Genomic DNA, 15,050 nt, shown 5'->3' with positions numbered 1-15,050 from the left:
CATTCCATTTCCCCCCTTCCCCACCCATACTGCAGATGTAGATGTAGACCAGGAATCCCCTGAAAACACCTGTGAGTGAACTATTACGTCAGGGCCTGAACTGATGATTGGCCCAGGAGGCACAGATGCAAGCATTTCACCTGTGCTTCCCATGTGACCCTGGGTCCACTTCTCACTGAGCTCATTTAAGGGTTAGCCTCCAACAAGTGCATCTCTCCTGGATAAAGGTCACTTCCTGAGGAGGAATGTTCTACAGCTACAGATGCCATGATCAATCAGGTGATTCAAATTTTTCCTATGTATGATCATAGATATTCTTAATGATGTTTTGCTTGGTATTGTGAAAAACTTACTAGAAGCAATTTCATTGCTTCCAACGACTGATGCTATCCTCCAAACTGAGCTCCTTATGAGGATTTTGTAGGCAGAACATTTAGTCACTTGCTCACTCTTCTGTGAGATTGCAATATGCTTAGTCCAGAATGGTACCACAGAGAAACTCTGTCCTGGGCGCCTTGAGTACCTGTAGAACTCATTAAAGGAGGCAAATGTAATTTTAAGTACTGCTAGTACTTAGTCTAAAGCCAGCTGATCTTGTTTACTTCAGTTGTAATGTCCCTCATTTATGAGCGACGATATCAGATTGACACAGAGCAAAGTGTGCTTGATTCACCATCCAGACAGATGAGTATTTCACTAGCTTAACTATGTTTACAGAACTCAGAAAACAACTTTTTTTCTTAGGTATGCAAAGAGCTGTGTAAGAAAAATAGAGTTATTTTAACATCAGTGTTGCCTGTTCTCTAGCTCCAGTCAGAAGGCTAAATCCATTTTGCCTTGTTTGTATGGACAGTTATTTTATGATATAACTAAGTTACACTGTAAAGTTTGCCAAGAGCCATAGAAATGTATACCTGAAAGAGGTTTCCTGCATCATCAAGACCTCCCTGATCTGCCAGATGTATTTTAGTGTTGATTTTCTGGAACATTAACCATAGTATTCCAGATAAATTTTTTGCTTCCTTTATTAATGCTTTTCTGTCACTGCTTAAAACATTAAACTTAGTTTTTAACCTTAGAAGAAGCTTGTCCTCTATGCCACTAATATATTCAGATCTCTTCATGTTGCAAATCCTAATATGCCTAATCCTAACAGCATCATAGCAGAAATTCCTATTAATACCTTTTTCTCTGAGTTTCTTACTATTCTTTCCTTTCAATAATTATTTTTCTAAGCTTCACAGTTATTCTTCAGATACAAGAAGTTATTCTGCCCTTTCCTAGCGATCGCCCCCAACTTCATTAGCAAATTCTGGAAACAGATAGCCAAAGACATGAGGGAAATGAATATTTTCCTTAAACAATCTCAACAAACAGCTTGATTGAAGCACGTACCCAAAGTCAGTTGAAGACAGCGTAGGGTAAATAATGATCACTTTAACTTTTTGTCACTTACCTGATTATGTTCAAGTTATGAGCTGGATGTGATCAGATTGGGTACAACTTTATCTTGGAATTGTTAAATGAGCTATAGATAATTAATATCTCTCCATTAACAGTTTTATGTTAAAATCATGCATAGCTGAACAAATACAGAAGAGAAAATTGTTGCTCCTAATGTTCACACAGTTTAACAGGGAGCACAACTGGATTTTTCTAAAAGTCTGGAAAAGGAGTGTCATAACTACTGCTTGATACAGTCATTCTTAACGGGCCAAGCCAATGATGAACTCATCTGCCTAAATATCAACTCACTGCTTGTGCTTTACCGGAAAGATGTTTTAGTGGGAGCTGAAGGAAACCGGGCAAATTTGAGTGGCCAAATTTTATTTTATCCAGTATTTTGAAGAGTGATGCAATGTGAGCAGGGAAGTTAAGTTTTGCTCAAGGTATTGGTCTTCTCTCTCAAAAATGGAGTAATTTTCCTAACTTCTTGGTAAAACTGTATTTATCAATACATCAAGGAGATAGATTTAGTAGGTTTTCCAAGGACCTGATAAGCAAGGCAGCTGGCAATAGCTACACCCCTGTGTGTTTTCATGTGCTCTTAAGGTGTCTGGGTTTCCAGGGCCCAGAGGTCTGAAGCAGATCTGCCAGGCTTTGTTCAAGCACCCTTGCTGCACAGATGTGTAACTGGAGAGTCCATGGCCCGTCCACAGCTGTTAACATCTTGGCTTCAAGGGAGGAATCAGAAAGATCTGTCACAGCAGTGCAGGCATGTCAGCTTACAGGCAGTTTTGTTTTCAGTTGTAGTAGTTCTGCATAAGGTCCAATTTCTCAACAGTAGGCAGACTCATTAGGATAAGGAGAAGTGTGGTGACTCCACTAGCTCCCTCCTTGAGCAACCATTCTGAAAGCCTGAACCCGCACGTGGCCTTCAAGTCAGGGAACCAAAAGCTGAGGGAGTCCAGCTGGCTCACCGCACAGGGCGTTTCAAACACCACAAGCATAGTTTCCAATAGGGAACTTTCCTGGAATTTCTGGTTGCAGATCGCTGTAAGGAAATCGGAGTCAAAAAACATGGGGAATTCCCGGTCTTACTCATGTTCTGAGTCAAAAAAAAGCAGATCTCAAGGAAAAATAAAATAAAAATTACCCCAGAATACAGATGCATAGAAATGCGACCTGGGAATGAAAGATAAAGGATGTTTCAGACTTCACGTGAAGAACTGTTTGTCATCTTTGCCCAAGCTAACTCTGGAAGAAATGCCATTACCTCATGGGCAGAAACCATGGTACTGGTAATCCACCTACTACTACTTAGAGTCCTAGCTCTCCTATTCTTGCTTTTGTGGTTCTGTAATATCAGCCCTGCTACCATTTCTGTGTACTTTCGTTCTTTAGGAAGTTCAATGTAATAAAATTCACCATCCATGACATGATTTTTTTTCCTTCATTTCTTTTTCCCATGCTTTCTGTGTACAGTGTGTTTCTTTAAATTTATTTCTCCAGTGATCTTTTGTTGAGGTCATGTATGAAACTGCTACTGTAAATAGTGTTTGAAATGTGCCTCTTTGTTTTGACTAAGCAAAAACTGATTTTTTTTTTTCCTGCTGTGATTTGAAACTGGCCTTCCAGATCTATTTTAAAAGAAACTTGGATTTCTGCACCTGTTCTTGTCACATACCTTCACTCTCATCTTAAAGAGAATAAAATCAAAAGGGATGCATGTATGGCCAAAACAAATATTGTGAAAACAACGTTAAGAACAGGGAGAGAAGAGCAGCCTTTTTCTTTCCTCTAGGTAGGCATGGAATGTTTCCATCCACATTCAGCTTGAGATGCAAAGAAATGCAAAAAGAGATGCTGTAAATTTTTTCTCTGGTCCTGCAGCCAGAAAAAAGAATCAGTAACTGGCTTAACAGTTCTAAAATATAGTGTGTTTACACTGGTAATTGCATCACTTCAAATTTGAACTCTGAACAGTAATGATACAATAATGAACTTTAAAAACAAGACCTCTTAAATATGCTTTCTGACTCTCTCTCTCAATGATTCCTTTAAAAATTTCAGACAAGAGACAGTAATTGAATTTCCAGACCTGTCTTTATTACTTGAGCTAGAAAGAGACATCCAGAGTGAAATGGTTTAACTTCTTGCCAGAATGGAATCGTAACTAATACAAGCTGGCCCTGCTTTTTGCTCCCCTTGGGGAAAAAGGCCCTCTCACATTTAAAAGGAATCTGATACAGTCTTCAGAGATGTATTAAGAGAAGTATTAGCATTAATTGTATCTTGATCTACAACAATTATCTGCAGGCCTATTCAGAATTAAATATGAAACAGAATGAGGAGGAAGTCTAAGAGTAAAATGAGTATTAATGACTTTTAAAAATGTGTGATTTTGATTGGTTTCTATTAACATGACATCTTTCTAAGCTAGGTCTCTTCCAAAACCACGCTCAGCCCGTAATTCTGGTACTTCATGCTTTAAAAAACCTGTGGCTGTCTCAAAGTAGAAAAATCTGTCTTTTTCCATCATAGGCTTCCTAAGAACTGTGAATTCAATTTGGATAGAAGCACTTTAAGACAACACCAGCTACATTACAAAGAAAAATCTTGATTTGGATGCATGTTTCTTTTTCATTTTGAAAGTGAAAACACCTGGGGAATTTGAAGTGCATGTAGAGTCACTCTTTTCTATGTGTAAAAAATAAATTGCTTATATGATCAATTTGCAGTAAAATATGTGATTATTATAATGCACTGCTGAGTGTCTATAGGCTTTGTCCTATATTGAGAACAAAGCATGTTTATGGTTGAGCTCATATTTCTAGCTCAGGAAGATTCTAGTAAATAAACTAAAGGGCAACACCCTCACAAGAGTGGCTCTGACATGCTGAGGATTCTGCCAAATTGGATGCTTGAAAGGAGTCAAAATCTGACAGTGAAGTGCTGTGTCAGTGGCTTCATGTGCAATGTTAATATGGGAATTTTCCCATTAATTCTACCAATGGATCTTACAAAAACTTGGGTCAACTGGTACTCTTGGATCAGGCAACACCAGTTGAGTATAAAACAGTAACATCTCCAAGTTGAGATTATTGGTAAGCGTGGTGATGCAGCTAAATTAGCCAGAAGAAAGAGATCAAAGGATAATCTAGTTTTTTCTGAGATTTGTCTGTATTACCAATACAGATCAACATAGGGACAGAAAAGTAGAGGTGTTTTTTTTTTTTTTTTTTAATTCTGATTATGCATGAGGATACGTCTTCATACTCAATGGTTCCAATTTTATGACTAAGTACTCTTTTAGATTATAGACAGGCAAAATCTGGATTACAAATCTGTTTTTAGCGTAGTCTTTGTGCTGCCTTCTACTTCTGCACTTTGATTAAAAACACAATTTTTTATCCTGAAAAAACCTAAAGATATACTGTAATTGTGGCAGATATATGTGGTATAAATGCTGGAGAGAGGAAAAAAGGTTACTCCTCCAAGTTTCCAGCCTGCATCAATTTGCACAGCGTTTGACTTATGTGGGTAAACTTCAAATACACTCAGTTATTCAACTTTAAATGTGAACTTTGAACCTCCTTAGAGTTGCCTAGGAAAAACTTATCCTGGAAACTAATACTACACGATCCTTTATTTGAAGGTATTAATTGCACTGACCAATATCCAGGAGTATGACTTCTAATCTGCTCTGCTCCAAGTCAAGTGTGACTACGACTGAAGTGCTGCGCTCGCAACAGCTTAGTATATGTTAAAAATACCTTCTGACTTCCTTCCTTTCCATCTTTCCATCCATGGCCATGTACCCAATTACAGAGTTCTTAAATCCTGTCTGTAGGTGTGCTAATTTTGCCAAAGGAATCAATAAGGAAGTCGCACTGTGTATCTAGAGAAGCCGTAAAATGTAATTGCAGTTACGTGCTGACCCCTTGGATAAAGTATGAGGTCATATGAAACATGCTAACGGGATCAAAATGTAAAAAGAAAGGACTAATAGATGTGGCAGGCAGATTGTTTTTTGTTTTGTTTTGTTTTGTTTTTTACCTTCTTGCCTCAAGATGGTAAAATGCCCAGAAAATGCATTTGCTTCTCTTTGGGACATGACAGAACTGTGCCTGAAAACCAGCTGTACTGAGAAACAATGCTGGGATGTGGCAGTCTTTATGTAATTTAGCAAACTTGAGCATAAATTTGTAAGTGAGCTCCCTGGTGCCTTTACTAATGTTTTCACGTAGCTGGATTTGTAATCTGTCTATTATTTTCTAGCTGTGTCTGGTAAAAAGTCACATTGTATTAGGGGATAACTTAACCTGGGCATGAGGATGGTTTCATCTAGGTGCCGTGCATGGAGACAAACTGCCTACTGACCCTAACGGCGTTGGGTTCAGATGTAAGTCTTGGTTTTAGTTGCCACAAAGGAGTTGTTCCAGAAGTCAAGTAAAGGAGTAATGGATATACTTGTGACACAACAGATAATTGTACACTGTTGTCTGAAGAAACCAAAGCTATTATCCTCTCCAATACATTTATTTTTTCTGCCTTTGTGATGTCCTTGAACAGTAAGAAAAAGGAGAAGGCTGTTAGCAGTACAAAGTCTTACGTTTTTAATTCTGGGCCTGTGAGATGAAAATGCCTCAGCAGAAATAGGCTTGTTTTGCATACAGGTAGAAGGATGGTAGCTCCTCAGCCTCTACTCCCAAGTTTGTTCTGCAGTATGGGAGGATATTTTATTCAAGTTGCAATGTTTTATTGCACACTTCCAGCTTGTGAAATTCAAATCCTCAGATTTTTGAGTCTGTAATAGAAAATTATAAGACTATAAAATATACATTTCCTGGTGAATTAAGAGTTATGTGGGGCACGACTTCTCTGGCTTTGGGGCTAGCCTTGTTCAATCCACCACTATTACAAAGAAAGTCCTGGTCCTCCTCTTGCTCATAGTTCATTACTCCAAACCAGTCTGTATTTTACAGGATCAAGTGAACTTTTTGTACCCTTTCACTCTTCTTGCTAATTTTGGTCCTTAAACTCCTCTTCCTGAGGAGGTGTCTCGCTCCAATTTATAGGAGGGAGAAGAGGTTCTTTAATATATGTGTATACCTGACAGCGGGATTAAGACACAACAGGTCAAAAGTTAGCCCAACCAGTGTATCACAAATCCCAGTTGCTTAGGGATATGGGGAAGGGAAGACAGGCAGTAGAAAAAAGATAGAAAAGGGAGGTTCAGAAAAACCATCTTTCTCAGGTCTGTGTGATAGCCACCTAAAACTGAATCTTGGGAAGAAATGGCATTTAAAATTAAATACCTATTTATTTATAGAAAGGTTGACTGATTAAACGGCTTAGAACTGCCAAGGCTCTTCCTTGTGTTGCTAAAATAACTTTAGGAAAAACTGTCGTTATGTAATCTGTTTACTCTTATTTGTTCCCATTCTGCCTGGCCTGCCAAGAGAGCATTCCCTGACCTTTGTCTGTCAGTGCTGGCCCTCCAATTTTATCTCTATTTATGTATTTTGGAGACCTGCATTCCAAATATGAGTGCGGACTGGAATAGGAAGGAGCGTGAATGTAGGTGACAGAAGTGGCAGCAGAGGAATCTTTGTTGTTCTTGGCCCCAGCCGCTTCCAGGCTGAACAATAGCTTGTTTTCTTCCTCCGTTTCACAACCAGCGACTCTCAGAGCAGGAATTTCATTATACTTCAGATGGGTGGAAAAGCTATAATCAAATGCCGGTGGCAGGTAGACAGGAAGTCTGCAATAAGCTTTTAAAGCACGAGAAGCAAGAAAAGACCTTGAAGTTTAAAGAAAAATAAAACTCATGCTTTTTAAGGAGCAGCACCTACTACAGCTCAATCAACCATCATCTGCCCATGGCTCTGCAGCCCTGCTGTATGCAGGGAGAGTGAGAAGTCAGAAGGAGAGATTAGTTAAGACTGTCACAAAATGCCAGTATGAAATGCTTTGTGTTTTCAAACCACCGTGCCAAATATTTGTTAAAATGGAAATCCTACATGAAATGTAGCACCAGACTTGGCTCTCCTAATAGATTTACTTTAAGGTGCTACAAGCATATTTAACAGGTTGCAATTGACAGACCTGAACCAGAATAAGGCACTTTTAATGGAAATAGACAAATTTAGCTTAAGTTATGTTCACAAGCTGCTGGTAGGATATTGCCTCATTTATTATAAATTTATTTGCATAAATACAACCGAACATCTTTTCAATAACGTAGGAAGTAGTAAATGCCAGTAATGAAAAAAACAACAAAAATCACTTGGGAGCTCACTGGTGAAAGCAAATGTTTCTGCATGTGTTTATATATAAGTACAGAGCCAAGTCCACACTTCATATTGCCTTCTATCAGCTGCTGCATAGCTAGCCCTCTAGAGAAGGAAGGTCTGCATCGTCTCCTTCAGCGCTTTATGAAGGAAAGCACTGAGCTATTGGCTCACCTGTGATATTTCTACAAACTTACTAAAATAGTAGAAGACTGAAAATGAACCTTGGTCTTCACTAGGCTCCAAGTTCTGTAGGCCGGTGCCTTTCCTGTTACGTTCTATTACTTTTCTGTCATGCAGCACTGTGGAGGCTTCTTCCATGCCTGGAGGTCTTTAAGTCTCTGCTGGGAGAAAATAATGCTCTTTTAGACATTCTGGGCTACAATCATTTTCAATGGCAATTTTTCTGCAACTTTACAAAAAAAAAAAAAAAAAAAAAAAGTGACATTTCAGTTGTGTTTAAAGGCTTGAAAACTACGAAGAACCTCAGAGTTCTTGACACATAAGCCACTAGTTTCCAATCACTAATTGGAGAACATCTAAAGCTAATTTAATGCTTTAAATAGAAGGTAATTTCTGTGTCTTATTCCATATAGACCTCTTCATTTAGAACCTCATGATGTCAGGTCTGAAACTATGAATGTGATTTGTACTGTGTGCCCTAAAGTTGCAAAATAGATTGCAGCCTGGCCAGCTATCCATGTTGTGTGTAGGCAAATGGGTGAGAGCACCTTACTGAAATGGGAGCCTGACTTTCTCATCTAAGCCTTTGCAACTCTCTAGATACTTACATAAGTTACATCTTCCCTTCAAATATGAATTACTTCCTATAACTAGATATGAGATCCAGCCCTGTTTGTTGTGGACACATAGTCCTCCAGTGCTAATATCTATCTGAGCTTGTTCATGTAAATAATGCCACCAAGCTCATCCCTGAGGATGAGAATATACTCACAGCAGTAAATGTAGAGTCGGTGTAGTCTCACAGAGTATCTTCCCTCTTCTTTGTGTGTTAATTTGAAAACTCTTTTGAAAAACATGCTTTACACTTCTAGTCACAAAAATACTTAAAAATCTAGATTATCAGAATTGTAAATACAATTGTAAATACAATTTAAAAAAGGAATCCTTGAAATATTTTATACCATTGAGGATCTCTGGAAATTTAAAAGAAATTTAAAAGAAGAATTAAAAAAAGCTCTTCAGTGGCATTTCTACTAATAGAGAGAGACATTCAGTTGATATCTGAATCTTCCCTTGGGCTCAAAGTCTAAGGGGTTGTTTCCAACACGCTTTCCTGTCTGGTTGTTTGTTTTTATTACTCTTCAGGGATAAACCAATTTACTTTTAGTAACATTTACAGTTGTTTAGTCTGAGTTCTTGTGAAGTGATTCAGTCTTAAGGAAACTGACTAAAACCGATGCTTTTTTGTTGTTCTTCCTTTTTCCACGAAGCTTCCGAAAAGTCTTGTTGACCAGGAAATTTCTGAAGGGTTGGGTAAGGTTATGAAGTCAATTGCCTAAAGAGGAAACTGCTGCTGGCAGTTCTGGGTAGGCTAAGCAATTACGTTTTTGAGTAATCCTTGTTGGTTTTGTTTTTGTTTTTTTTTTCTTAGCTTTTATGATAACCTTTCATGAGGCTTCGTGTGGTTGGTGTTGCTTCTGCAGGGGCAAAACATGGCTGGGTGATTTCTTTTTCTTTTTTTCTTAATCCTTTCTTCTTTTACAACCTGAAAGTAAATAATAAGGACTTGTATAAGCGTAGTGCTGCAGGAGTTCAGCAGTAAAAGTAGGGAAGTGTAGAGTGTTCATGCATATGGTTATCAGGAGTACATGTGATTTTAGTGGGTAGTGATGTGAATTTGGCTGGTGCTTTTCATTTTTCTCACATCCTTTTCCTTTCATGATGTTCCCTTGGGACAAAATTTCCTGGCAAATTTTCCTTGAAGTCCCTCACAACATTTCAGTTCAGACTGAAGATTATGCTTGGCACCAGCTCCAACACCAATAATTAATAATAGAGTGGACTGCTTTGTACACACCACTGTTTAGCACAAAGTCAGCCAGCCTCCAGTGTAATAGAAATCACAGATTATACTTCTGTCTACTATAATTTAAAATCAAAGGTTTATGCCAGTGAAGACTTTTAAAATGCATGCATAACTGATTTTGTGGGTTTTTTTGTTGTTGTTTTGTTTTTGCTAAAAAAAGAGCATATTCCAATAGAATTTAAGGACTGATTTCTTTTAAAAAAAAAAAAAAAAAAAAAAATTATTAGTGGAGTGATCTCAGTTAGTCAGTAAAATAAAATAAATAAAATAAAATAAATATAAAATAAAAATAAAAAGTCAGAAAAACAGATGCTTCAAATTTCTGTACCACCTGAAGCTGCTCTCCAAAATGTGTGAGCTTCTGAATAAATAAAAGAAGTCACGATACATGAAATTAGGTTTCATAACGGATATGCCCATCACTGTCATTTTTTCAAGATCATTTTTACCTTGCAAAGCAGGGAAAATGTGTAACTAAATCATGTGGCAGTGAAAATGTTAATAAATTAGAAAGCACTAGCACGAGGTGGAATTTCCATATGGAAAAGCTTTGTCACTTGTGGGGTCTTGCATCATTCACTGCTTTTTTTTTTTTTTTTTTTTCCCCTGTGGAAAACAAAAAGAAGTAAAAATAATTGTTTTGAATAGGAAAAAGGGGTAAGGTTAATGCCTCAAATACATAGACTAGTACATAGAATACACAGAATTAAGCTAGCTGATGAAACATAGGTCTTGCAAGTGGGAAAATCCATCAGCCTGAATGCGAGTCCCAACAGTAGTGCTTTCTGCCTGAGTATGATTTATTTCTCAACGGAGCCTAGTTTCTCTTGAATTCTGTGCAAGACAGAAGTTAGACAATTCAGTAACTTGAACTGGTAAACTCGCATTCTGTATGTCAAAGACACAACTCATCACCATTGTGACAGCTGCTGGATAAGATCTTTCTCAGCCTGCAGCCCTCTAGGTTGGTATTTCAGGAAGCATTTCCAGGACATACTTTTGTTGAAACTTTTTCTCATTCTTTTACTGGAAAAGGTATGTGCTCTTTATTCCTCTGGGTTTATCTAAATAGTGATTAACATCTGAGGGGGGAAAAAAAGACTGATTTTTTTTTTTTTTATGCTGATGTTTCTGTCACTCTTTTGATTATTATAATCCTTTGAAACACAACTAAAAATTTTTTCCAAGAGCTTTGTCAAACATGCTCTCAACTCTCTAAGTCACCAGTAAGCGTTGCAGCAGAGTCCCTCGTGCAGCTCCTTCTTCAAATAATTAAAACGAGGTTGTGTTTGCTGCCAAAATGTCAGAAACTGATCTTCTGGAGCCAGGCAGATTAGAATGAAGCCCTTCCCTGGGCTGGGTTGGAACATGGGGCATGTGGTGGTGATGGGTACTGGCAGTGAGTGGGGCCAAATGGAGTTTATGGCAGCCATGGCTATGGGCCTGTAAGCAGATGGGTCCCTGTGCCCACAGAAAAGAATGAAGCTGTGGAAAGTGGTGAAGAAAAGCTCATTTCCTCTGCATTCGCTGTTTCTGACTGCTCTGCCAATGATTACAACTTCCATGGAAACCAACGGCAGTTCCCTGTGAGTTCAGAAGCAAGAAAGAGTGCAGAAAGGGAATACTTCAGGGGCTAGTTGTTATCTTCCTTTATTTAGCCCTCTTTGGAAAAGAAAAAGAAAAAAAAAAAAGAAAAAGACCTTAGCATATTGTGCTTTGTGAACATCTTAATGGATAAATGCAGAACAATACAGAGAGAATCTGCTGTGGGAGATAGGGGTCTTAAGGGTAGTAATAATTTCTTCCTGGCCCTCTGCTGAGCAGAAGGATTACAGGATTAATCAATGCCTGCCAGCCTGGGAGGCCGCCTCCTCTCTGTTCCCCCATCTCCTTCACCAGTTTTCACCTTAAATGCAATTTCTGTTATATCCTCTTTCATGTAAGTAGTCATTTCTTTAAATTCTTCAACTTCTCCTGTTTTATAAGCTGCACGTTATGCAGGAGACAGTCAAAACTGGTCTTTGTATCTGCACATATTGGAAAGGGTTAACGATATGGAGTGCAGAAAGGCCATGGTTTTCCTGCGAGACATTAGATCTTTTATGACAACCATCACTTTTTCAAGGAAGAACTCAAAGGGTGGAGGGGAGTTAATGAGACTACAGTTTATCAGTCTATTGCTAACGATTTAATCTCACTGAGTAAATTTCACAAAGCAAGGAAAGCTACTATCAGGCTTTCTAGATGCAATGTGGGATGACTAAACATTTGCAAAAGATGAGACGCAATTTTGGCAGAGAGTAAAGGAGAAAGCAAATTTCACCAGGCACTGGACTGCCTTTTCAATTTTTTGAGGTAGCTGGGTGGAGGTGACTGGCAATGTGTTCTCAATCACAGGGTTTTTTTTGTCTTTTTTTTCTTTCCTTTTACATGTATGTGTAAGGAGTTGCATAGGAAACTGCCACTATTTCAAAACTAAACATATTGTCATTGCTTTTAAAGCTGTCTGCTGTATAAGCCATTGTCATAATCCACCCGTATGTCAAAATCAGGGATTGTGTTATATCTTCAGAGATAGAGAGCTGCCAGAGTCTTTGCTTTGCCAAAGCAAATAAATGAAGGGAACCCCTGAGGGTAAGGGGTGAGCAGAACAGATGTGATAGCTTTACTTCACATTCCCTGCCTCCTACATAGGTGCCACATAAGACGTATAGTTTGAATGTTATTATACTTAGTCAATAGTAACTAACAGAGAAGTCTCTTCTAATATGTGGGCAGCTGAATTGAAGTCATATCAAGCCTAAGGCTGCTGTAAATTATTCAAGATGCTGAACTCAGGATAATTTATAAAGTTCCTTTTGAGCTGTGGCGTACAGATCAAGTGTAACATCACTAGTAAAGAGGTCTGCAAGTTTCATCCCTGTAATCTTGCTATTCTATCCTTTTCACCCCAATGAAGTGGGATTTTTTTTTTTTCCTACTGCAAAACACAAAAGAAAATGAAACAGAGAAAGGAAGAAATTGACAACCGGCTGATTTCCAGTTTATACGGATATAACTGAAGACAGAATCTGCCCAGAATTTGGCTTTATTTAGAAACGTAGGCCCTTGTCCAGGTCCCATTAAGACTGATGAAAAATGCACTTCATTGATTTCACTGACAGTGGATTCAGCCCATTAAGAAAAATGAGTTTGGTGTCAGGGTAGTAACAGTTTCTGTATAAACTGGAAAGGACGAAATCTTTTATAGAGCAGAAACACAGACTTTCACAACTTTAATACGAATTCCAAACAAACAAATCTGCTAAAATTAATTCAAAATGAAGCTAGTGTCTGTGCATGTTGATGTTTTTCTTACTCACTAACACTGCTGGAAAAGCATAATGTGTCTCTTAGTTATCCATCAAAAGAAATATGAAAGTGTTCACAAAGACTGGGGTTATATTCCCAACGTATCAGTCACTGTAGCTGTACTAACTTGGAAGAGAAAACCACTAGCTGTGGTAGAATTCTAATAGATTAGTATTCCTATCCCACAGTCTAGGGAAGAGCATATAAAGAACTGTTATTTTCTTCTACTGACAGTAAGTGGCTTACATGAAGTTAATTCAAAATGACCATTTTGCTCCGGGGGAGGAATGGCTGCACATTTGTGAGTTACTGCACCAGAGGGGTTGAATTTGCCTTGCACTCACCGTTAGAGTCTTGCAGGATGTATCACAGCGTACAACTTCTGTGCTGGGAAATGGTTTCTCCTCAGATGGAACCAAAATTGAAGTCATTCACTGGTGTCCTACCGACTCATCCCACGTGTAGCATGAGATGCAGTTATCTCTTCATGCACATATACTGACGGCTTAGCACAACATAATTTTTTGGTTGGGACACTGTGCCTGTTCAGCCCTAGAACCGTATCTAATTAGAGACATGCTCCTTTCTTTGTGATCTGCTTCAGTCAATAATGTAAATGTAACTCTTGTGTCCCTGGAGATAAGATCAGATCTTCAGCCAATGAAGAACATGTCTAACGAATGGTTCCAGTTTGAATCAGCCCAGCAGAGAAATCCAAATCTCACAATAGTCCATGCACATAAATGGAGATCTAAACCAGATTTATGGAAATGTATCAAAAGTATATGTGTGAATATTACAGGCAAGGTAAGATTTGCAGGGACCTGAGTCTCTCTTTCCAATTAGTATGGACAGCCACAGATGGCAAATCAAATAGGAAGCAAGCATGTATACAGAGTCCATTTAAATGTTAGAATACTTTATTCAAATACTTTTTTCTTTTTCCTTTATTTTTTCTTTTTTCTTTTCCATTTTCCTTCATTTTCCCCTCTTTTTCTCCTTTTTTAATTTTTTTTTCCTTTCATTTTCCTTTACTGTCTAGATTAGATTATTATCCAGGATTCAAATTTATCCAGGAGAAGGCAAAACCTAATCTCACTTCTAAGCTGAATTCACTGCTGAGATAGGTAAGTACTGCAATTCTGTCCCAGAGCAAAGTCAAACAGCTTCATTTTGTGTGGCCTGCTGTTGGGACAGAGTAAGGAAGCAGGATCTCAGAGCTAGGAATCACCTTCTACTAGAAATCAGCAACAAACGGAGCTGGCTGAATCTCCTTCCCTGTGGTCGTCAGTATCCAAACAGACCAAGGTACAGGCCAGCTTGGTTGTTTTGTCAACCAAAGCAGGTTATATTTGAATTGAATAATTAGTAAACATCAGTGGCAAGCAGTAGGGAAAAAATACATTTTTTAGAAGATCTTTTATATGTGGCCTAATTTCTAGCTAATCTAATAAAAGATTACCGCTACACTTCATTACACTTCTATGTCCACATTTGTTTATTTACCACTGCTTTAGTGACAAAACTGCTGCTCTGAACATGCGCTTTAAATAGCTGGCTGGCAACAAAACTGTTTGGAATGAAAGAAAATCACAGTGAAAAATCCTTTAAAATATTCTGCCAATGATATTCCATTATTAGAGCTCAAAATCCTGATCCATAATGAAGTGAAAGGGATTTTTTTTTTGAAATTGTGAATGAGAAAGGACAGTCCATGCTTCCAAACTAGTCATCAGCACCCTTTTCTTCTTTGATTTTTTTCAGGAAAGCTCTCTGGATCCCTTCAGAGGTAATGATATTGGGGTATAATTTTAACCTGATTAATGCTGACTTAACTTTCTTATCTTTTAGCTCACTATAATGCTGCAGTTTGTTCCTTCTCCCTTAGGCCATGTTCCTGACACCAGGTGTCC

General features: G+C 38.2%; 1 protein-coding gene across 1 annotated transcript in view; it reads left to right on the top strand.

Annotated features, from left to right (window-relative positions):
- Positions 1-257: 257 nt before the first annotated feature.
- Positions 258-15,050, top strand: part of GLRB (glycine receptor beta) — a 69,954-nt gene continuing 55,161 nt past the window's right edge. Inside the window, exon 1 of the mRNA XM_042829767.1 lies at positions 258-279. The gene's annotated coding sequence lies outside the window, so the exon portion shown is untranslated. The remainder of the gene's footprint in view (positions 280-15,050) is intronic.

This window comes from Centrocercus urophasianus, unplaced genomic scaffold, assembly GCF_019232065.1.
Source record: "Centrocercus urophasianus isolate 14NV4802_14NV808 unplaced genomic scaffold, USGS_Curo_1.0 seq_32, whole genome shotgun sequence".
NCBI lineage: Eukaryota > Metazoa > Chordata > Aves > Galliformes > Phasianidae > Centrocercus > Centrocercus urophasianus.
The sequence above is the reverse complement of the archived record's forward strand: the minus strand, read 5'-3'. Positions and strand labels throughout refer to the sequence as shown.